Source organism: Cupressus sempervirens, chromosome 1 (genome assembly GCF_028749045.1).
Source record: "Cupressus sempervirens isolate cs-2001-9-10 chromosome 1, ASM2874904v1, whole genome shotgun sequence".
NCBI lineage: Eukaryota > Viridiplantae > Streptophyta > Pinopsida > Cupressales > Cupressaceae > Cupressus > Cupressus sempervirens.
In genome coordinates, this window is record NC_143118.1 from 551,703,908 (window position 1) to 551,729,828 (window position 25,921).

The window sequence follows — 25,921 nt, forward strand, 5'->3', positions numbered from 1 at the left end:
TCTAACACATCTAAAATTCAAAATGTATATGGGTTTATTTATGGTTAAGGTTAGCCTAAGGGTTAGGATAAATATTATAGTAAGGGTCTAGAGTTGAGGTTAGGATTTTTTTCATACTTAATGTTAACATTAGATTTTTGGTTGAAGATATAGTTATATATATAGGGTCATCCTTAGGTTAGAGATATAGTTATAGTTACCTAGGTTAGGTTTAGGTTTTAGGATATGGTTAAAATTAATGTTACGATTAGGAAAATGATTTAGTGTTATGGTTGGACTTATGGTGAGTGATAGCATTAGGATATATACATATATATGCATACACACACGTGATATGTGCAAATATACATATCATGTGTATATGCATATATATATGCACATATATGTACATATCATGTGTATATGTACATATATATATGCATATACATATCATACATATATATCCATTTATATACACATGATACATGTGTATACACACACATATAAATATATAAATATATATAAATAAAAATAAAAATAAATAAATAAATAAATAAATAAATAAATAAATAAATATATATATATATATATATATATATATATATATATATATATATATATATATATATATATATATAAACTGCATACATAGAAAACAATAAAATATACAAAGAAACATATATTTAAATACTAAAAACACATAAATTTTAACTAAAACAACATAAGAAGGGAAAAAACAAGTATTTCGTACCTTTTTCGGACAGTTGATGGGGCGGATGCTAGTCACCTTCCTTCTTTTGATCGAAATAATGAGTGGACAAAACACTGGGCCCCCTTTTATGTTGTGCGGCTTAGGGTTTGGCACGTCGTTTTTCTTAGTTTCGATCGAAACTAAGAAGAAGTTTTGATCGAAACTAAGAAGAAGTTTCGATCGAAACTTCTTGCTTAGTTTCGATTGAAACTAACATAATATTTTAGTTTCAATCGAAACTAAGGCAATAATTTTTTTCGATAGAAACTTTTAATTTTTGTTTGTATCGAAACTCTTCCGACGATTTTTCCTGTGCGCGCTTTTGTGGAGGGATTTCTTCCTCCAAAAAAGTGTAACCCACTATTGTGGGTTCACCCATTGTCTAAAATAGATTAGGATTATGGATTTTATGATGCATGATGATTTAGAAGCTTCTTCCAATGGTATTGAGTTGAAGGGGATTGCAAATTACAATCAGGTTGTAATCACTAGATGATAAGAATATTAGACTCAGTGTTTGCTGGGCATAGCCTAGGGATTGAGTGAACCACATTAAATCTTTTTGTCTTGTGTTCTCTTTTGTATGTTTTATTATTTTCTAATATTGGTTATATTTGCATGTATTTTTTATTTCTATCTCTCTAAACCTAACATTTTGTAACCCTGGATCTATAACCAACTAAATATACACATCCATTGATGCACAAATTACCTTAAAACTTGTTTTTTCCAACTGTATCACTACTCTTTTTTAAGTCTAAGAGATACGTTGAGTTGTCATTTTGTATGATGCTTAACGACATGAATCTTTTTTAACTCCTCTCTTGAAAAGCTAATCTGAGATCAACTCCAAGGTTTCAGGCAATCTTACAACCTACTAGAATCCGCTCGGTAGAAGATAAATGTGAGTGTTCACAAGGAGGCCTTTTTTGATTTTGAACAATTTTGGATAAGATGTTGAATTTTCTTGCTATCTCAAAAGAATAACCACACAAAATAAATTTTTTTATTTATATTTTTCTATTTTATAATGAATAGAGTTTTAACTATGAAACTATATGAATTCCTAAATTAACCAAGTGTTTGTAAAAGAAAATAACGAAGATAAGGTAACAAGAAGCTTAAGCAAATGACTTGAAAAGTAAATCCCTAACATACATAAGCCATGGAAATAACATGTTTGTAAGTTAAGCCTTTGAAAAGATTAGTAGGTAACCAATGAAAATAGTAGCATCACTTCCTCGATTCCACTGATGCAATAGTTGATGGGAATTTAGTAATCGTAAGATGTTTCACTTTTCATTAGATTGCAAGGCCATAAAAAGAGTGCTCATGTGAGACAAAAAGCTATGCAGGAACAACAGGGTGATCTCTTCTCCAACTAAGTATGTTAAGGGAATTTGTAAACACATGGAAAACACCAAAATTAAAAGATCACTCAATCAAAATAACATAATAAAACTATTGGTTCCATTACACTCCATGAACATACATTCACAAAATATAACACACTTAGGCAAGAATAACTACACTCCAAATGAGAGCACCAATAGCATATATTATTGCATCAAAATAATGGCCTAGAATACATATTACATTCTTGAATTTATAAGAAATCATCTCCTCATTTTGTGTTGAGAGTGAGAGATCTCTTTATGCAAACATATGCTTCTAAACTAATAAAAAAAATCTAATTATGTACAAATTGACTCTCTAAATGGTGCTAGGTGTATACACTAATATGTTAGCAAGAAACACCAATCTATTTAAAAACAAAAGCATTAACTAACAAAACTAGTATAAACTTTAAGATAGACAAAGTGAGGTCCTCAAATGAGAATATGAGCCATGGATAGGCTCTCTCAATGAGGATGATCACTTGATTTGTAGAGGTGTCCTTTGATATGGATTTGGGATGTATGCTCAAGCTTCAAAGTTACTTCAATGGTAGAGATGGATAATAGCAAATTGGTAGCCTTGTGAGTTCTCAATTTGGCATTATGAGAATATGATTGATGGCTTTGTTTCTCAAACTAGCATGATAACTTTACTAAAAGGGGTTGTGATAAAATGGCTTGGGAGGGGATCCAATTTATAGGCTAAGGGCTTGAGGGATGGAGGGGTAAGATGCAAGGATGGCAAGATGGTGAGGGATGGCTAGTATGCACTCAAAGGGGAGCACATAGATTATGCTTGTTTAGCACCAATAGGGAAGTGACACTTGTCACAAGGAGGATGAGTGTGAGAGGATAGGATAAGGGTTGGTCAAAGGCTTGATGAGGGTGGTTGAGTATGTAAGAGTCATGAGTGAAGATGTAAGAGCCATTTATGGCTTTGTAAGAGCATTGAAGACTTATGGTTGGGATATTTTGGAGGGAGTTGAGATTGTTGACTTTGCTTGGTTTAGGAAAATATTAAGCTTGTTTAGGGAATGTGACAAGGTTAGTGGGGGGATTAGGCTTGGTTTAGGATTAGATTAAGGATGTTAGAGATGTGCAAGTGGATGGCATTCATGAGGGTGGGTGAGTTAGTGGCTAAGCTAGGTTAGTATGGGTGGATGGGGTGGATTAGGCTAAGTGGAGGATTTAGGATAGTTTAGGGGCTATTAGATTTGAGGGTTTTATTTATTAAAGTGATTTTAATAAATTTGAGATTTGGAATTAGATAGGAGAATAGGATTAATTGATAAATAATGGGTTATTTGATTTATCAATTAGGACTATAGATGATTAATTAAATTAATTAGCTAGGGGATGGAAAAGGATTAATTAAATAGAAATTTAAATAATGATGCATTTAGAGATAGCTAAATAGGATTACCAAAGCGATGTAATCGAATTTAGGTGTCTAAATTTTGCCCCTCTTTGACATAGTGTTGAGACAACACTATTTCAAAGAAGTTCGAACAGAGACGACACTAGGAAGATGTTTTAGCAACAGGGTTGCCCTAGTCTCGTAAAAGAAGAGGAGAGACTAGACTTAGAGATGCCCCCTCAAGAAGGTGGTGGGGAGAGAAGACGAGGCATGATGACTTCTTGAAAAGCAAAAGAAAGTGAGACAAGCAAAGACAGAGATTGGCAAAGAGAAGGGCCAGAATTTAGCTCAAACTCCCATGATGGGATAATGATAAAGGAGAATTAGATGCACAAGAGGAAGCAAGCGTAAGACAATCTAGGATTGGGAGGGAGGAGGGAAGGGGTGGAGTGCGAGAAAAGGAGATGAGGAGGAAGGGATGGATGATGGGAAGATAAAGGGGTTTGGATGAGCGATAATGGAGATGAAAGGAAGTACTACCACGTAGTTGAGCACAAGGTTTGCTATAGGACTATTGGTTAATTACCAAGGTTACCAAGAACATCAAGGTTGTGTCACCAACTATCCAGAGGACGTACAAACGGACACAAAACAAACACTCAAGGATTGCCCCAGCATTGCACATGAATCCCAGAGGAAGTAGCGTGGAACCAATATGGGGTAACCCATAATCAGAAAAGAAACAAACGAAAGACTTGATCAAAACCATATGCTCAGAGTGCCCTAGTCATAGCATACCATGATATGGAAGATTGTGGTAACCTTGAGGAGGGAACAAAAAGAGTGTTGGAAAAAGATACACGAAGACCCAAAAGGGAAGAAGCAAAATAAAAAATAAAGTGAAAATTTAAAAGAGAACCATTTGCCAAGGAGATGGGTAGGACGAGGTACTAACAGACCAAGATCGGACATGAGGAAAGCTATATCCTACAAGGATCTATTGGAGAGCACCTAAGCAGAGGGATAACACCGTGGGGATAGGAGATTGAGCTAAAGGATGTAGTGGAAGAGCTAAGCAAGAGTTGTGACAAAGTGTACAAAGGTGTGTGGTGGTGGTTTTGCTGGATGAGAATGTGTTTTGGAAGGGTGGGATGAGAAAGAGGGGTAGGTAGGGCACCGGGGTGGGCTATAAGGGGCGAATAAGGGGCTAGAAGGGGTCATTTGCAGTTAGATTGAGGAGGAGATATTGTTGATTAGGAGCTCTGCAATGGAGATTATGATGCCGAGTATTGGGCGACCAGAGCATCGAGCGAACATAGTGTGACGAGTACAAGTACGAGGGACGCCCGATCGATTGATAGGGTCTAAAACCTCTTCATTATTTTTGTTTATGCATTTGTTATAGCATTCCCGTGAAAGCAAAAATGCGATCCCGTAGGCACGGGTCCAACGGGAACGCGATCGGGATCGGCGAGATCGCAATCCCGTGAAAAATAGCGTCGGGATGGGAGGATACAGGATTTTAAACAGTCATTTGGGGAAAGCGATCTCAGGATGACATGTCATGCAGGAACGCGATAGAGTCAGTGAGAACACATCCCCATGGGTTAAGGTCGTTGGACAACAGGAAAGGGGTTAAAAGGGGATAGTGTAGGAATGCGATCCCATGAAATCAAGGGTCGGCGAGATCGCTAGCTAGAGAGATCGCGGGAACGTGTTAGCGAGATCAGGGGATAAGGTCAAGGGTTTTAGAGCAGAGTCAACATCACGATCCCGCTAGAATATAGTTCTATGAGAACATGGGAGAATAGGCTTCGCGGGAATGCTGTTTCCACAGGAAATCAATTTTGGCAAAAGAAAGGGAGAAAAAGCTGGGGTGGAGGGAGCAGAGGGCGGGAGGATAAACAAGGAGATAGAAAACTGATAGTTGGATTGGTTGTGGTTGCGTGTAGTGGTCATTGGATGCACTTGTGTCATGGGAGCAATGAGCAATAGTGTTGTGCGCGAGAGAGATGCTGATGTCGGCTAACGGGGTGCGAGTCGAGGTGATCGGGTTATGCCATCTGGCGAGGTTGCCCCATACATGTACTTATATGATGATGGTTACAATGCTGTGTGAGAGATGGCACAGTGAGATAGCGACATTTCACCTACTGACGGGGGAGATGATGGTGATGCTGGAGGATGTGTAACGAATATTTAGACTGCTAGTGCATGGGACACCAGTCATGGCGACCAGAGAGATGATAGTAGAGGTGGCGGTGCAGAGATTAATGGGGCTGGGAGTGGAGTATAGGATTTGGTGAGGATAGTTTGCATTGGATGAGCATCTGGATCACGTGATGGCAGAGAGGTGGATCTACTTCTATGTTTTGGGGTTGGTTTCGGGGTATATTTCCCTAGATACATGTGGTACATGTGTGACACTGGCGTTGATTCTAGTGGTGATGTAGATAGTTGACGCGGGACGCCTAGCTGCATGGGGTTCTCTGATGTTGGTCGAGTTATACTGAGACCTTCATCAGATAGTGTACCAAAGCGGCGAGCGACAGGGGAGGAGCATTGGGTTCCCGACACTGCTACAGGTGTGGGCATGGGAGCATATTGCAGTGCTCAGGCCATTCGAATGTAGAGATAGGTAGCTAGAGGAGCCAGTGGCATATAGCTGGGTTGAGCCGTTGACATATCATCATATAGATTTAGTGGACTACTGGAGAGTGTGTATTGATGAGATAGTGGTAGTAGTGTGGAGGCCATACATGGGCCTGCGACCATGGGCAGAGGAGGGAGAGAAGCTCCCTTACACCATTTCTCCATGCTTTGTGTTTGGGAGATGGGAGCACATTGCAGAGCAGTACAGGTCAGACAGGGCACTACAATAGTTTGGGTGGCAGCAGGTGGTAGTGGGAGATCCACACTAGTATCAGCGGGTTACCCATGAGCCAGTGTCGATGTACGGGCCATCCCTTCGAAGGGATGGGCTATTGAGAGCATGGCCAGAGCTAGAGCTGTAGAAGTGGGATTGGTTCGATGGGGCAACAGATGCGGGCTCCACACAGGAGTACCGAGATACTTTTGTGAGGCCGAGACCAGTGGGAAGAGTACAGGGTACGAGGGTAGCGATGGTGGCAAGGGAGCTAGCCCGAGCAGCCTGACAGGGGTGATATGTGGTGAGGGGGTTGCGGTAGTGTGCAGCAGCGGTGGCACAGGAGGAGGAGCTTGCCTGTCGAGGAGGAGGGTGGTGGCCGGGGAGGAGAGGAGAGCCGAGCCAGAGAGGAGAGCAGAGGAGAGGGGAGCCCAGTTAGAGAGAGGAGGAGAGGAGGCACAGAGGCGATAGAGGGTGATAGGGGGAGAGGTAGGAGGATCGCTTACCAGGGGAGGAGATGATGGGTTGGCAGGCCGGTATGCCTCGCTAGAGTAGGCACACGCAGTGATGAGCTAGCTGCTCTGGGATACTCAGCAGGAGAGAGATCAACTCTAGGTAGAGCGAGATCAGTTCAGACAAGAGCGAGATATAGCCCAGGGGCAGGAAAACAGGGCAAGGGTGGAGGTGGGGAGGCTATAGAAAGAGGTGGGCCAGGGGCGATAGAGGGTGATAGGGGGAGAGGTATGAGGATCGCCTACCGGGGGAGGAGATGATGGGTTGGCAGGCCGGTATGCCTCGCTAGAGCAGGCACATGTAGTGACAAGCTAGCTGCTCTGGGATACTTAGCAGGAGAGAGATCAGCTCTGGGTAGAGCGAGATCAGTTCAGACAAGAGCGAGATATAGCCCAGGGGCAGGCAAATAGGGAAAGGGTGGAGGTGGGGAGGCTATAGAAAGAGGTGGGCCAGATGGAGGGGAGGTTGGATATTGTGACGGTGGAGTGCCAGGGGGTATAGGCTAGACTAGACGCCCCCCAGCAGGAGCGAGATAGATTGGTGGTGGAGGTGGCAACCTTACAGGCATAGTTGGTAGTGGGAGGGGGTTTGGAGGAGCTACGAAGACTGCAGGTAGAGATGGAGGAGTTGAGGGAGAGGGCTGGGTTCTATCAGGGGAGGTACCATGCTGCAGTGCCAACATCACAGATTGAGCATTATAGGTGGCCGACTTGGTCAGGCACAAGAGGTACCCATACAGGGATGTAGGGAGGAGGGGAGAGTGGATGGAGCACTAGGGGAGAGAGTGCAGGTGGGTCCCGGCACACAGGGCAGAGTTAGAGGGCAGGGCCGAGCCAATGACGTGGGATGGGAGAGGAGGCAGAGAGCTTTGGGATAGGGGGAGGATTGATGGGGCCTCCACCTCTACCACCACTAGCACTAGTGGCCAGGAGAGGGGCGCAGGAGGAGACTGATGATGCAGGGATGATGGGTTGACCATCGATGAGCAGACATCTTTCTGAGATACTAAGTATTATGTATATATCAACTTTTTTGAGACAGATGGAGGTTTTGTGCGAGCTCAGACCCATTTGTATGATATGGACATTTGTACACTGATGGACTGTTATTCTTTCATTCTTTCATTAATATATAGATATGATGATTCTGGTGATATTTGTGTTTGTTGATGTCATGTATAGTGATGGATAGTGATGTTTTGATGGTATTGCTGATGATTTGTAGGATGCAACATGTGCTATGATTTTATAATTGTGCCAATAGTTTGTGATGCAGGATGTGATTTTTGATGACATTGTATACATGGTATAATATGATTTTGATGTGATTTCAACTATGATAGTGCAGATATGATGTGATGTGATTTTGATCTATGATATTGCAGATGTGATGTGATTTGATGTGATCTTTGATGACATTTTTTTTCTTATGATATTGTAGATGTGATGATGATGAGATTTTCTGTAGTATGATAGGTTTTTGATATGATGTTGATGATGTGATGTTGTTCTATGATAGATGTGATGTGATCCCGAGAAATTGATTGCTTTGGAGAGTATTTGATATGATGTTGTATGATGATAAGTACAAACTATAAAATAAGTGATAAAAAAATGAATCACCAACTAAAGGATAAACAACAGATTTATGATATGGAAAAATGAATATAATGACACTTAGGATATGCTTAACTAAAGATGGAAAAAATATTAAAACAAATGATTTACAAAATAAAAGAAAATGAAGTATAACTTAATGATGAACTATAATGCTAAAATAAAACCTATCCTAATGATAAATGACAACAATGCTAAAATGAATCATAATCTAATGATGAGTGACTATGCTAAAATGAATCACAATCTAATGATGAATGATAAAATGAATCAGAATCTAAATGATGAATGATAATGCTAAAATGAACTATAATCTAATGATGAATGACTTATGTTTAAGATGAACTAAAAGGGAGAGCAGTAAACTTATGATATGCTAAAAAGAACACAAACTAAAAGATATATTTTATGATGAGCAAGCGAGAAAATCATAAAAAAATGAATGCGATGATATTTCGCGATATGATAAAGGATACAAACTACATCATACAAGATTTTTAGGAGATGCAAGACAAATAATGATGGTGGAATAAGATAACCAATTTTATTTACTTATGATAGGGTTCTATGATATGAAAAGTGATCATAGGAGATACTAACTCTAAGGAGAATAATGTTGGAAAAAGAGTGACCAACAAACTCACAGCCAGGAGGATAGCAGAGATTTGAGAGTTAGGATAGTAACTTATGATAAGGATCACATCATGATGAGAATAAATAAGATTTTATGTTCGAGGCTTTGAATCAAACGATTCTGAGGATGTAAAAAGTGATAGTTCAAGGGAGAGGGGTGATGACAAGGAGGAGGATACCAGGGTTTCTAAGTAAATAAAAATAAGATGTAGGGGAAACTTGAGCGTGGGGTACTTCATGAGGAAGTACCACTATGTAGTGTAAACACTTAATTTGATATAGGATTTTTAGGGATCTGCCGAGGTTACTAAGAACGTCAAGGCCTTTTCCCCAAAATTTCATAGGATTGACTCAAACAGACACAAAAGGATTGCCCCGGCATCACACGTGAGTCCCAGAGAAATCAGTGTTGGAACGATGTTGGATGATCCACAAGCAAATGAGATTACCCAAGTGCATCATGTTTTATCGAAAGATGAAAACATGTTGGAAATATGCAAGGATAATATCAACTGACTCTCAAGCAGCAAAATACTGTGATCAAAACCAACCTCCTTAGTTGCTTTAGTCAAAACACACCATGATATGAAATGATCATGGCGATCTTGAGGAGGAGACAACAAAAGGTTCGTGAAAACAATCAACCGAAAAGAGAAACAACAAAAGACTCCGCAAAGTGAAAAAGAAACCTTTTGCCAAAGAGATCAATTGATGAGCTACTAATGGGTTGCAACAAGATTTAGACAGTATGTACAAGTGAGACTAGTTAAGGACATGGGAACTTGAGAGTAGGTATAGGCGTGACGGGGGAAAGCTCAGGATGAGGAGATAGTGTTGTTACAATACACGATTTTGTTGAGGTGGGTTTATGTAAAGCGGGATCTATGTACAAGGGTCCAGATACTGCCATATTCACATAGGTACGGTATATGGGAGACACGGGTTAGTGTAGGGGGTATGAGACACATGTGATATGGACCATATATGCTACATATGGTAAGGATAAAAAACATGGAATAGGGTAGATCTAGTAGAGTACAATGGTAGGATATATCAAGTATGGTACACGGGGTGCTATAAATGAGTTGGGATGTTTACATAGTGCAAAGTGCTAGAGGATGATGTTGCAAAGCATGGTGAATAATGATAAGGAACACCTTGGAAAAAGGGGGGGGGGAAGGAGTGATATATATATGGAGGGGTGATAAAGGGGTGTGTGTTGGTGATAGATAATGGAAGAGCTATAGTACACCTGGCGCCTATTTCCTAGGTTTTCACTGTAGACACCTAAATCCTTTAGAAAATAAAGTATTTTTATTTTCTGAAAAAATTGCTGATGACATCATCATTTATTAATTAATTATTTAATTATTTAATTAATTTATTTTTATGTCATTAAATCCCTTTATCTTAATTAAAAATATTTAATTAAGGAATCCCTCCCAAAAATGTTTAAATCTTATTTAAACATTATTTCCTTATTTATTAATTATTTAATTAATAAATTGACCAAAAAACTCAAAATAAATAAAAAATTTATTTTTTGCCCAAAACTTGGCCAATTTCCTTAAGACCACTAACCTCTTCCAAAATCTTCCAATCCTTCTTTAATTTTGATTAAAGGCTAATCCCATCATTTCCTACCGCTAATCCCAACTCAAAATATTTAATTAAGATTAAATATTAATTGTCATGTTTATTAATTTTTTTTTAATAAATATCTCCTCAACCCAAACCCTTGAAATAAATAAAACTTTATTTATTTCTTAAAATCTAATTTATCCTCATCCTAAGAAGTTCTAGACTCTTCTAAAAAGTCTTCATCCTCATCCTAGGAAGTTCTAGACTATTCTAGAAAGTCTTTATCCTCATCCAAAGTCTAAACTCTTCTAGAAGATGTCTTTAAACCTAATCCTAATCCCCTCCTAACCTTGTCACATTCCCTAAACATGGGTTAAGACTTACTAACCCAAGCCAAAGTTAACAAATATCTCCTCCTTCACCCATCCTCATTAAATGCCATCCACTTGCCTATCCCTAAGCTAATTCTAAACCATCCTAATCCATCCTCTAATCATTTGCACAATCCTAAGAAAGTTTAAAACCTCCCTAATCAAGCCCAAGTTGAAATTCCTCTCATCTCCCTCAAAATATCCCAACCATAAAACTTTATGAAGCTCACTAGGCCATAAATGACTCTTCCAAGCCCTTTCATTGCTCTTACAAGCCATTATGAGGGTCTTTATGAAGATTTTATCCCTTGAGCCTCCTTTTTTGACTCATCCTTCCCCTTTCCTCCATCCTCTCACCCTGTGACATGTGTGACTCCTTGATTGGCTGTAAGGAAGCACAATCCATGTGCTCTCCTCTCATGCAATCTGAGCCCTCCATAAGCTTTTTTCCATCCTTGCATCCTAGCCCTTGATCCCTCAAGCCCTTTACCTATTTAAGGAATCCTCTCCCAAGCCATTTTAACATAATCCATGAAGTAAAGTCATAATGCCATTTTAAGAAGCCATTTTACATCAAAATCATACACTCACACCCAAATTCCAACTCCATTTGAAGCCTTTTTTGAAGCATAAGTTTGAGCATACATCCTATCTATTTAGACAAAGCCACTCAACAAGAGAGCTTCTTATTGAGAGAGCCCATTAATGGCTCATATTCTCAATTGAGAGCTCATCTTAGTCTATCTTGAAGTTTATGAATTTTGTTTAGGTTGTAGAAGCTTTATTTAAATTTGGTTTCTATTAGCATACTAACATTGCTCATATACATTTTGGAACGCTCGGTGGGACCCCACATGGGTCATCTTCATTAGCTTTTTTAGTCAAGTTTTGTATGTCATTTGCTAATTTTGGCTAATTTTGCTTGTTTTTGTGATTGTTAGGATTGTATAAATTGGTTTTGTAGGTCCACATGAACATGAAGAAGACAAAGGAACTCATAGTCTATCTCATAGTGTTTGTAGATTTTTCAAGCTTATAGGTGGACAAAGCACTTGGAATTCTTCTTCCTCTTCTTGTCTATATTCTTCTTATTCCATCTACTTCTTCTTCTTCTTCTTGTGGGAGATCTTAGCCTTTTTTTTTTAAGGAAGCCAAATCATACACACTTCTTTTTAGTGCTTAAAATGAACCCCCAAATCATACTTAAATCCATTAAAAATTAAAAATTTGCAAAAAAAAAAAAAAGCTTTTAACAAGTGAAACTAAACCAATCCAATCATTTGCATCCTTGCAACATCAAGGTTTTAGATGCATTCATGCAAAGTTAGGAACACTTTATTTTTGGAAATTTAAAAAGAACTTCAAGTTTCCATTTCAAAAGGTTCAAAATCAACACTAAGTGCACACTAAAATCTAAATCAAACTCAAAGCATCAATCAAGGATAAAATGAACCTCATTTGCAAATATTTTAAAGTTTTTTTAAAAATCTCATGAAAACTAAGAGTCCTAAATGGTTGCCAAAATTTTCCTAAAAGCTTTGTTATTTGTTCCAAACAAATGTCTTGTTGCAAAATCTTGAATGTTTCTTAGGTTTTTCATGCATCAAAACAATCTAGGAATATCATTTTTGGGCTTAAAACATGCAAACTAGAACACAAAATCTTGAATGAAAAGCAAAGTCCAAAGAGTCATTTTCACTTTTGAGTCCAAAACAATTTTGAATGATCTAAGGTTAAAACAAAGCACTTCAAAGTTCTTAAAACAACACACAAAATCTCAATCTTGAATGCTCAAAGGAAAAAAACTTGAATGTTTAATCACTTGTCTTTGAATGCATGTTGCTAAAATCACTCTTCAGTGCCATGGATTAAAATCAAGTTTTTTTTTTTTATGAATGCATGATTAAAACAACAAATCTAATCTTGAATGCAAAAGGTCAATTAATCATTACAATATCTCACACTTCATCTTTTGGGGCATAAAAAAAATTTACATTTTAGAAACTTTATAAGTTATAAAAACAAATAAAGACACTTTGAGTGAATTTTTTGTTGGACTCACCCTCTTTAATCACCCATCATTCTAACCATTGGTTGCAATATCAGCGCCATATATGGGGATGGGTCTACCTAAGAAGGTGTTAAGTGCTCCACAAAAGTCAAATTCCACTCACTTAAGCTTTTTTTGATTTTTCTAAGTTATAAAATTCCTTGAATGCACATTAGTCTAGCTAACACTTCATTTGGGCATAAAAAAATTTGAAAAAATCTTGACGTGGAGGGCTTTCGGGTGCATGCTTGAAATCAAATTTCACACATCTTTGTTTTGGGCTTAAAACAAACTCACACTCAATCTTGAATGCCTTAAAGAAAAATCAATCAATACTTGACGTGGAGGGCCTCCAGGCGCACGAGTTTACTTTTGTTGACCCTAAATCTTCTTGGTGTATTCATTCTTCGATCAATTTTACCTTTGTTAATGCTTCAAGTTGGAATTGAACATTTGCATCCTAAACATGTGTGTTTGCAAGGTCTAGATTAGAAAACTTAAATGTTAGTTGGAAAAGAATTCTGTCTTTTAGCCCAAAATCATCCAAGTCTTCTCTCCCCTTGTCATCTTTCAAGGCCATCTTGGGTGCATAAGATTAGGATCCAAAATCCTGTTTAAGTTTTAGGAGGCTTGCTTGGGGATTTCATCACCCCTTGGGATGACCTCAACTCCAGCATTTCGACAGAGTATAAAGATCGAGAGGTGAATCCAAAGACTCCTCTCTTGGAATCAAGATTTTGTCACTCGGGCTAAGCCTCAAGGAACTTTATACCCTTGAGAAGTGAAAGAGGAGAAGTGGGTTACCGCTCCTCTCGACTGTGTGACATTGTTTTGGTTTCATCTATGGATTTGAGCCTTACGTACCTTGGGTATATCGAGGACTCCCTAGCTAAACCAACTGTCAGCCTTGTAGACAACCATCTAATATGTTAATGTGTTTGAAGTGACTGATTGAAACATTTGTAGAACATACACACTCTATGGCACAAGCATCACATTCTGAGAATCACAAAATTCTATCTGGTTGTTCCTATTTATTGCTTGATTTTTTACTTGTTGAATGAATGTTTGCCAAACTTGGTCAATCCTAGCTTAGGGCACACTTAGCATAGTCACTACTTGTTCCAGAAGTTGAACGAGTTGAAGCAAAACAACCAAAATCTCTCTAAGCCAAGCACATTCAAAAATTTATGTCAGAACAACCCAAACCCAAATAGAAGTTTCACAAAGTCAAACTCAAGCCATCTCAAGCATACCAAGAACTTTCAGCCAAGAGAAAGGAAATAACACCAAGCCCTCAAATTGCCAAACTCCAAAAATCAGAGGACAAAGCTTCCAATGAAGCCCTTCAAGATGCTTGGTTAGATCGCACTATCCAATTTAACCAACATCCAGGAGTTAACCTTGCTTATGCATTACCAACTAGGCACGATTTCTATGATTAGACCCCCTTGTTTCTCCATATCTTCTTGCATAAGCTTCACTTTAGAGTATTCCTTGTAGGTAAGCCAACCATCTTTAGTCCTCCCCTTAAGCATTTTAGCTCATCCAAAATCTTCACATCCAAGCCTTCAAAATTGTTGTCACTTTTCCAAAAGTTTGCCATTCCTAACATCTTCCAAATCCACCAATCTGACTAAGGTTATCCCTTTGATAGAGCTTTGTCTAGGGTAATCTAGCTTTGTCACTTGTTATCCCTCATCATCTTGAGCTAAAGGTTGGGATCCACAAGTGGTAAATCTCGTGTTCTTCCTAAAGGATCATCAGTCTATCCTTAAGCTGACACAACCACCACCAAGCTTGCACATAGGAAAGTAGACCTTTCATAATTTGGAAACATATCTTTGAAGTTATAATCCCCAACCCAATCCTCCTTAGGTTTTGTCATATAGCTTTGCCTCAACTTAGGAAATCATTTGCATAGAAAAGCCTTCCTCTTTTGCAGCCATCAGCATTGTTGCATCTCATCCCTAGGAAACATTCTACATTTTCATGCCACCCATCACTCGCTTAGGCAAGAAGAAGAAGGAAACAATGGAGCCCTATCATTTGGATCAAACAACATTGCTCCCCTTGAGAAGTCAATCATCCTTCAGCCCAGAGAACACTATACCATCACCTACTGACATCGAAGCTTTCATGAACCAACTAGGAAATGTAATATTGGTGAACGCCATTATAGACAAAAACAAAGAAAAAATCATGGCTAACTTTCGAAGGGACAATATCGGAGCCTTCAAATTTGGAAGACTTCCTCCCTTATCAGATCCATCTCATCCCTTGTTTGAGAAACTCCCACCACCCATAGGCTCTTATGATTTGAATTTTCCTCAATATGCGCCAAAAGAAGAGCCTCAAGCCAATCCGTATAATCCAAGAGACCCAAACATACCATCCTCCACCCAAGTTGAAATCTCCATTTTGCAAGCTAATCCAACCACTACCACTCCACCATTGGTCAATACCACTCCATCCCAAACCCCCTTCGCCCAAAACACCTCACCCTTCACTCCCTTCACTATTGCTTCTGCTGCTCTCCAACTCAGCCTTCCAAATCCACCCATCTCCCAAATCAGTGCTAGCATCTTTGGCCAACCACAACAATATACAACTGGGATGCCACCCATGGGGCCAGGTAATCAACCTTTTATCACCCCCAGCCTATTTACCTCAGCTCAGAACACAATTCCATCATTTCTACTAGGTCCTTGGAGCTCAGTGCCATCAGCCACAAATCCACAAGCTACTACCCTCATTCCACAAAGCTATCAAACCCCACAAGCTATTACCAATGTTCTGCCAATTTCTCAAGTGACCCAAGCTCCTGCCACCACTCTACCAAGCTTTCAAATCCAGCCACCAAGCTATCAAACCCCATCAGTTCCATTCCCAAGCTTTCAATTCCCACCACCTCCACTAGCAACTAATCCATTACCTCCTATCACCAACTATTTTTCTATGCCACTTTTAGGAGGAAATCCACCACCACCAACCACCAATTACTTGGCCTCCTTTTCCATGCAAATACCTTTCCAAATGGGGGCACAATCCACATATATTGGTCAAACTCCTCAAATCCAAAGTCAAGTTCCACAAGCTCCCCAATCCTTCCCCCAAGCTTCACAACCATCTTATACCTTACCTTCACAAAGCAATCCGTTTATCCCATAGCCAGCTTATGTTTCTCAATCCCAACCTCAAATCCAATATCAGTAGCAAGCCTCACAACACATGCAACAATATGTACCACCTCCACCTCAGCAACCCACCATCCACCATTCAGTTGCCCAAGCCATGTACAATCCCTACCAACCCATACCTCAAAGCCATCCATATTCTATTGCCTCATCTAGCACATACCTACCTCAGGGCACTGCTACATTGGGGGCACCCCAGCCATCACCCATTAATTTAGAATGGGAAGCCATGTAGATAGCTTTGAAGAACATCCAAGAGGAAAATGATCCAAAAACCTTCAAATTTGAGAATGTGTGTCCTTACCCATTTGACAAAGCCATTACTATGACTCGATTCCCCAAGCATTTTGAGACACCCAAGTTTGACAAATTCAGAGGAAAAGGAGACCCTGTCACACATATCAAAGAATTTTACATGCACTACCAAGAAGTGGCATACGATGACATCTTCCTCTTGCATCTCTTTCCCAAAATCTTGGCCAGACCGGCTCTTGAATGGTTTTATAGAATACCATATGGCACAATTAAAAACTTTGCTGAATTGTCTGAGGCATTTGTAGCCCAATATGCCCATCTTGTTGAAATAGAGCTATCAGTAGTGGATCTTGTCCACACTAAACAAAAAGGTGGAGAAAGCCTTCCCAAATATTTGCAAAGATGGCAAACCCTCACCACCCGCATATCTTGCACCTTGCCAAAGCACCATTTGGTGAAAATGTTTATTGATAATGCCCATCCCAGCTTGGCTCACCACATGACCATGAACTGTTTGCAGACCTACAAAGATATCAAAGAGAAAGGAATGATCCTTGAGCAAGGACTCATTAGAGATGGTGTGGTCAAGATTTACAAAGAATTCAACCAAAATCAAACACATTCAAATGAAAAGTCTAGGTATTGGAACAAAAACAAGCACGTTGCAATAGATGGGGTTACTAATACAAGACATGTGAATATTGTTGGTCCTTCCCAAAATCAATCCAACCCACCTTATCAACCATACAATCAACAAGCTATCAACTACCAACAGCAGAATTACCAAAGCTATCAAAGCCACAATCCAGGACCCAACTTTCAAAGGTCTAACGATCAAGCTAATGCCATCGATGTAGCTGCAGGGAAAAAGCCCAGATTCCAACCTGCACCTAGAAACTAGACACCCCTTGGTGAGCCATTGGATGTCATTTTTGAGAAAAAATGACTAAGGAAAACCTCATCAAATTTCCTCCTACCCAGAAAATTGACCCAAGCCAATCCAAAGCTACATGGTACAAAGATAATGAGTACTACAAATTTCATAGGGTAAAAGGTCACACTACCCTCAGATGCATGAAACTGAAAGATTATGTGCAGGGCCTCATTGATCGAAAAGAAATCACCGTTGGTGCCCAAACCTCTCCCAATGCAGGCTTACAGATCTATCAAAATGTTTTTCCTCCTCACAACAACCAAAATCCTAGAAAAGTACCTATCCAAACCAACAACAACAACACCAACAACCGCTAGCCAAACCAACAACATGGGAAGAACAATGACCACACTTCATCCTATATAGACTATGGTAGCCTCATAAGTTGTATATCCGAGAAAGAGCCTTCTGTCAATGTTATCAATATCCAAGGACCAAATAATGAGTGTGCAGTCACCACTCGAAGAGCACAATTTAACATCGCAGGCCCACCCATTTCACCAGCACTATCAGCTCCATCAAAAGGCCAGTACAATATCTTGGAACACCTTGGGAACATGCCAGCCCAAATCTCCATTTTAGACCTTCTCCATACTAGTCTTATGTACAAAAAAATTCTTGACAGTGCTCTCATAGAATCCCATGTCCCTTCAGATATCAATGCTACTGATTTTCATAATCTCGTTGGACACCTATCCTCCTCATGTGCCCTATCTTTCAAACCCACTAACATACCCATGGTCGAGCCAGATCACACCCTTGCGCTTCCCATAGCCATTATGGTATCCAATTTTGTCATAAAAAGAGTAATAATAGATAATGGATCAGCCTTGAATATTTGCACCCTAAAATTCATAAAACAAGCTGGGTATACTGAGGCAAATATCATCATTGAGGTTATCACCATCAAAGCTTATGACAACTTGGAAAGAACCACAGAAGGAACTATTTTGCTACCAATCAAGGTTGGGCTAGTCATCGAAGAAACACTTTGCCATGTTATTGATCTAAACCTACCATTTAACATCCTCCTTGGTCACCCATGGATTCATGCCATGAAAGCTGTTCCATCTACTTACCATTAGTGCATCAAATTTTTGCATCAAGGCACTGAGGTAACCATCCATGCTGATCTAGAACCCTTTGCTTACTGCAATGTGGTTGAAGCTTCATATGCAAACCATTGCCCTGGAATTGATATCGGCATAGCCATTTCCAGCTCATCCCACACTTGTAATGACCCAGAAACCATCCTCGCCTCCACCCTATCTACAGTGAAGATCAATAACAAAGGCTGTGGAGAGTATAGTCTGTCAGATGCATTTACTGTCGGGGAACTCCCACTTGATCCACACGCCCATGGATGACCGACATATCACAAAGCTAAGGAGATTCTACCTCCTCAATACAAATAGTTTGGCCCAACAACCTTTGTATCCTCAAAAATCCCTCTTCATGAGGAGCTCACTCCAGATATCAACAATTGGTTACATAAGGATGCACCTCCAAGAAATCAAGCATGCCTTGATCACTTCAACCAGAAGTATCCCCAAGAACATAAGCTCATCACTGAGAAATGGAACTATCAAGATGGTGGTCTAGGACCAGAAGAAAGAGGCATGCAATGCCCCATCGATGCACACAAGTGGGAATCGAAGTTAGGTCTTGGCTTTGGCATACCCACAACTGGGGGCACCAATGAGAACGGTCATGCTTTTTCAAACATTCACCACGACCTTGTCAAAATTGAAGACATTCCTAAGGAAGTTGAAAAGAGAGCCTACAATGAAATCCCAGCCCATCCACAACTCATAGATTGGGAGCAACCAAGCGTCATACACATTAATGAGTTCACATCAAAGGAAGCACTTCTGAGATTCATGGGAGATAAAAATCCTCACAAGAAAACAAAGCCAAATTCTTCCTATATCTATAAGCTAGATCCCAAGGGGTATTTTGGAGAAAATCCCCAACCTAGTTCTGATACACCCAAAATTGGAACTAAGGTGAAATCGAGACTAGTTAAGGTAGCGAAGAGAACCCCTCAGCAAGAAAATCCAGAGTCACAAGCAGAACATGAGGATTTAGCATTGCCTCCTCAAGATAATCGACCAGAGATATCTTCTATTCTAATTTAGGATACTAGAGAAGTCAACATCAGTTCTTCAGAGATCCCCAAACTTGTTCACATTGCTGCATCCCTATCACAAGACCAAGCTAATCTCCTCTTTGAGGTCTTAAGAGAGAACATTGGCCAATTTGCATGGTCATATCAGAACATGCCAGGACTTGATCCAAAGCTTGTAGTTCATTATCTTGTAGTCGATCCAAAGATCAAGCCTGTCAGACAAAAGCTTAGAAAAATGCACCCCAAGGTGACATTACTAGTCAAAGCTAAATTAGAATGAATGCTAGCTACTAAGGTTATCCGAGCTATTGACTACTCAGAGTGGATCTCCAATATGGTCCCCATCACTAAGCCTTCTGGTGACATCAGAATTTGCACTGATTTCAGAGATCTTAACAAAGCTTGTCCAAAAGATGATTTTCCCTTACCCAACATAGATATGATTGTAGAACTTACAGCTGGACATGAAATTTTGTCCCTCATGGATGGATTTTTTGGGTATAATCAAATCAAGATTGCAGAAGAGGATTAGCATAAGACAAAATTCACTACCCCTTGGGGAACCTTTTTCTACAACATGATGCCTTTTGGCCTAAAGAATGCTGGGGCTACCTATCAAAGAGCTATGACAACCATTTTTCATGATCTCATCCATAGCATTTTGGAGGATTATGTGGATGATATCTTGGTCAAATCTCATACCTTCATGGATCATCTCGCTGACCTGGAGAAAGTCTTTGATAGGTTAGCCAAATATCATCTGATGTTGAATCCCAAGAAGTGTGTCTTTGAGGTCTCATCTAGCAAGCTACTAGGCTTTATAGTTTCTAAACGAGGTATAGAGATCGATCCTAAGAAGGTCAAGGCTATCTTAGACATGCCTCCTCCCCAGACACTGTGACAGCTTTTCTCTCTTCAGGGAAAGCTTCAATCCGTCTGATGCTTCATCTCCCAGCTTGCAAATAAGTGTACACCATTTGTACATTTACTGAAGAAGGATGAGAACTTCAAGTGGGATCCTTTATGTTAGCGTAGCTTCGATCAACTCAAGTAGTATCTCACCAATCCCGCTATCTTGGTTCCACCAGTTCCTGGTTGTCCCCTAATTTTGTACATATCAACAACGCCTATTGCTCTAGGGGCACTTCTAGCACAACTTGATGACTACGACAGAGAAAGAGCCATCTACTACATCAACAGAACCCTAGTTGGTTATGAACTCAATTATACTCCTATGTAAAAAGCTTATTTGACAGTTGTTTTCTCAACTCAAAAGCTTTGTCACTACACACTAAGTCATACCATCCAACTAGTCTCCAAGATTGACCCTCTCAAGTGTATGCTCTCCAGAATAGCACTTACAAGCCATTTGGCCAAATGGGTTATGCTCCTTAGTGAATTTGACATCCAATATGTGGACAGAAAGGCAATCAAAGGGCAAGCTATAGCAGATCACCTAGCTGATGCACCTCTAGTAGATACATATCCTTTGATCACAGAATTTCTAGATGAACATGTATGTCTAATTGAAGAACAACCCCCATGGAAACTTTATTTTGATGGCTCACACACATCTCGTGGATCAGGGGCAGGAATATTGTTGGTCACACCTCAAGGAGATTACATTCCAAAAGCCTTCAACCTACAATTCCCTAGCACTAACAATATAGCTGAATATGAGGCTCTCATAGTAGGATTAAAGATAGCTATAGAATGGAACATTACTGAGTTACAAATCTTTGGTGATTCTCAGCTCATCATCAAGCAATCCCTAAATGAATATCAAACCAAAGATGAAAAGCTATTACCCTACAAAGAGCTAGTTGATAAGCTAACCCAACATTTTACAAGGCTTCAATTTACACAAGTGCCTCGAATACAGAACAAAGTAGCAGATGCTATGGCTAATATAGGTTCGCTCTTGGAAATTCCCCAAGAAGCTACATAGTATGAGTTTTTAGTCAAGTAGCTCCTCACACCCACCTATGTGAATGAGGATTCAAACCGTGTTTGTATCTTAGTTGGTCCCCAATCCCCTTGGTACCATGAGATTCACGCTTACTTTAATGATGGTATCATATCCCCTCACCTCACACATATCCAACACCAGAACCTCATCCAAAAATCATCTCGCTATGTTATCATAGCCAATACTCTATATCGTCACGGTTATCATGATACTCTCTCTCAATGTTTAGATGAAAATGAGGTCGCGATGGCGTTAAAAGAAGTACATTTTAGACTTTGTGGTGCCCACACAAGTGGTATTTTCCTAGCACAACAAATCCTTAGATCAGGCTACTATTGGCCTACCCTTGAAGAAGACTCCTATGACTTTGTCAAAAAGTGTCTCCCATGTCAGCAGCACGCAAATCTCGTGCATGCCCTAACACAGGATCTACAGCCTATTGCACCACCTTGGCCTTTCGCTTGTTGGGGCCTTGATCTAGTTGAAACTATCACACCTCTATCATATAATGGACATAAATGGATAATAGTAGCTACATACTATTTCACTAAGTGGGTGGAAGCAGTTCCCCTAGTCTCAGCTATAGGAGTTCAGGTCTCCAAGTTCATCTTGTACCACATTGTTTGCCGCTTCAACATCCCATCCACCATCTTCACCGACCATAGAGGTAACTTTGAAAATCTCAACATGGAAGAATTATGCACTTCCCTCCACATCCATCATCACTTTTCTAGCCCATATTTCCCACAGGGTAATGACTAGGAAGAGGCAACTAACAAAACCCTCCTCAAAATCCTAAAGAAAGTTGTCAATGATTCCGGCCGTTATTGGCACCTACAAATAAATCTAGCCCTATGGGCCTATCGAACCTCCTTCCATACATCCATAGGAACAACTCCATACTCCCTAGTCTATGGTGCCAAAGCGGTACTACCCATAGAGGTTGAACTTCCCTCCTTGTGCATATCTTTGCAGGGGCAAATATCAGATGAAGAATACAGAGTAGCTCGGCTCACCCAGCTAGATCTCTTAGACGAGAAGTGACAACAAGCCTATGATCATCTCACAGTCTATCAAACTCATCTCAAAAGGAATTTCAACAAGAAGGTGCTCCCACGACACTTTCAGCCAGGTGACATGGTCCTCAAAGAAAATATGAAAGTCCAAGCTGATTGAGAAAAGAAATGCAAGTTTGAACCTACATGGCTTGGTCCTTATGTTGTCACTGCATCCTTTGGCTCTGGAGCCTATCAGCTATCTACACCAGAAGGAGAACTCTTGAATGATCCTACTAACATCATTCATCTTGAGAAGTTCTATGCTCGAAGATCCTTGGTATACCCAGCTTTTGAAAAATACAAAAAAATAGTAAAGAGAAATAAGCATCCAATGGTGAAAACTTGGCAATTCAAGCGCCTTGGATAGGTACTTTGGTGAAAACCTAGTAATTCAGGTGCCTTGTGTACTAAGACTAATCCATTATCTATCACTATCCTATCCCTCATCCATTCACCGACCATCCCATAATACACCTGCTTGTTCCCTTGATGTTCCAACCAAATATCCAAAATCTAATGAAGCTTGTAAATACCTCCTTGTATAGCTTGTAAATCTTGTACCTGAACTTGTAAATCTTATATCAGATCTTGTATTATACCTTGTAAATCTTGTATCATCCCTTGTATCATAGCCTGTATATCCACATCTTGTCCAAATCTTGTACCATATTCTAGCTTGTAAATAATCTTGTATCCTAGCTTGTATCCTATCACATGCACACAAAGAACCCTATTTTCACTTAAGCTTTTCACAAACCATCTACCTATCTGCCTATCAACTATTGCAGACATCCCACCCTTCACCAACATTTCCATCTCACAAAACCAAAACATGAACAACCTTGTACATTTGTAACATATCTTGATCTGTCAACTTGTACATCCTCTTTAGCTTAGTACCATTGTATCTATCTAGCTTTCGTGTTAGTTCCTCCTTGGTCAACATCTTGCACACATCACACAACCCTTTATTAGCTATTCCAATGCATCCTTTAGCTAGATCTCCTATCACCAAAGTGTTATCCTTCTTAGTTCAGCTTGCTAGATGCATCACTCATCCAGATCCATCAGCTTAGGTGCTCTCCGATAGATCCTTGTAGGATATAGCTTTCCTCATGTCTAATATTGGTCTGTTAGTACCTTGTCCCACCCATCTCATTGGCAAATGGTTCTCTTTTGAATTTTTGCTTTCTTTTGATTTGGAATCTTCCCTTTTGGGTCTTGAAGTATCTTTTCCAAACAATCTTTTTGTTCCCTCCTCAAGGTTGATACTATCTTCCATATCATGGTATACCTCGAATGGGGCAATCTGAGTGTAAGGTCTCGATCAGGTCTTTTGTTTGTTTTTCTTTTCTGCTTGTGGGTTACCCAGTGTCAGTTCCACACTGCTTCCTCTGGGATTCATGTGTGATGCTGGGGCAATCCTTGCATGTTTGTTTTGAGTCAGTCCGACAATCCTCTGGACAGTTGGTGAAAAGGCCTTGATGTTCTTGGTAACCTTGGCAATTAACCAACAGTCCTATAGCAAATCTAGTGCTCAACTACATGGTGGTACTTCTCTTTGAAGTATCCCCCTGCTAAAAAAAAAAAGCTTCAATGGTTCCCCTTCATCTCCATTATCCCCCATCCATATCTAGCATCTGTCTCTCCTACCCCAACTTATGCATCAGTATCTCTTTGAATCAATTTGCGCTTTTAGCTTTAGGGATCCGCAATCCTAGTCTTAGGGATCCATCAATCCAATCAATCCACCAAGCCTCATCTTTCAAGCTCCACAATCCTAGTCCTAGGGATCTCCAAAACCCATCTTTCGCCAATCTGACTCTTTGAAATCTTGTTGCATTAGCTTTCTCATCCCATCATCCATCTCCCTATCCTGGATTCCTTTTTATAGCACTTCGCTCCTTCATCCTCTGCAATCCCTGAGATCTTAAGCTTGCTTCCTCTTGTGCCTCTGATTCTCCCTTTATCATTCTCCCGTAGTGAGAGTTTGAGCTAACTAAGCCCCTTCTCTTTTCCAATCCGAGTCTCCTTGCTCATCTCGAATTCTTGTACTTTTCAAGAAGTTGTCGAGCCTTGCTTTCTCTCCCTGTTGCCTTCTTGAGGGGGCATCTCGCAGTCCATTCTCTCCTCTTCTGCTCTAGCCTTGGGCATCTTATTTTCTTATCTTTGATGCCATGCCACTTGCGGCATCACATCAAAGAGGGGCAAAATGTAGACACCTAAATCCTTTAGAAAATAAAGTATTTTTATTTTCTGAAAAAATTTGTGATGACATCATCATTTATTAATTAATTAATTATTTAATTAATTAATTTATTTTTATGCCATTAAATCCCTTTATCTTAATTAAAAATATTTAATTAAGGAATCCCTCCCAAAAATGTTTAAATCTTATTTAAACATTATTTCCTTATTTATTAATTATTTAATTAATAAATTGACCAAAAAACTCAAAATAAATAAAAAATTTATTTTTTGCCCAAAACTTGGCCAATTTCCTTAAGACCACTAACCTTTTCCAAAATCTTCTAATCCTTCTTTAATTTTGATTAAAGGCTAATCCCATCATTTCCTACCCCTAATCCCAACTCAAAATATTTAATTAAGATTAAATATTAATCCTCATGTTTATTAAAAAAGTTTTAATAAATATCTCCTCAACCCAAACCCTTGAAATAAATAAAACTTTATTTATTTCCTAAAATCTAATTTATCCTCATCCTAAGAAGTTGTAGACTCTTCTAGAAAGTCTTCATCCTCATCCTAGGAAGTTCTAGACTATTCTAGAAAGTCTTTATCCTCATCCAAAGTCTAGACTCTTCTAGAAGATGTCTTTAAACCTAATCCTAATCCCCTCCTAACCTTGTCACATTCCCTAAACATGGGTTAAGACTTACTAACCCAAGCCAAAGTTAACAAATATCTCCTCCTTCACCCACCCTCATTAAATGCCATCCACTTGCCTATCCCTAAACTAATCCTAAACCATCCTAATCCATCCTCTAATCATTTGCACAATCCTAAGCAAGCTTAAAACCTTCCTAATCAAGCCCAAGTCGAAATTCCTCTCATCTCCCTCAAAATATCCCAACCATAAAACTTTATGAAGCTCACTAGGCCATAAATGACTCTTCCAAGCACTTTCATTGCTCTTACAAGCTATTATGAGGGTCTTTATGAAGATTTTATCCCTTGAGCCTCCTTTGTTGACTCATCCTTTCCTTTTCCTCCATCCTCTCACCCTATGACATGTGTCACTCCTT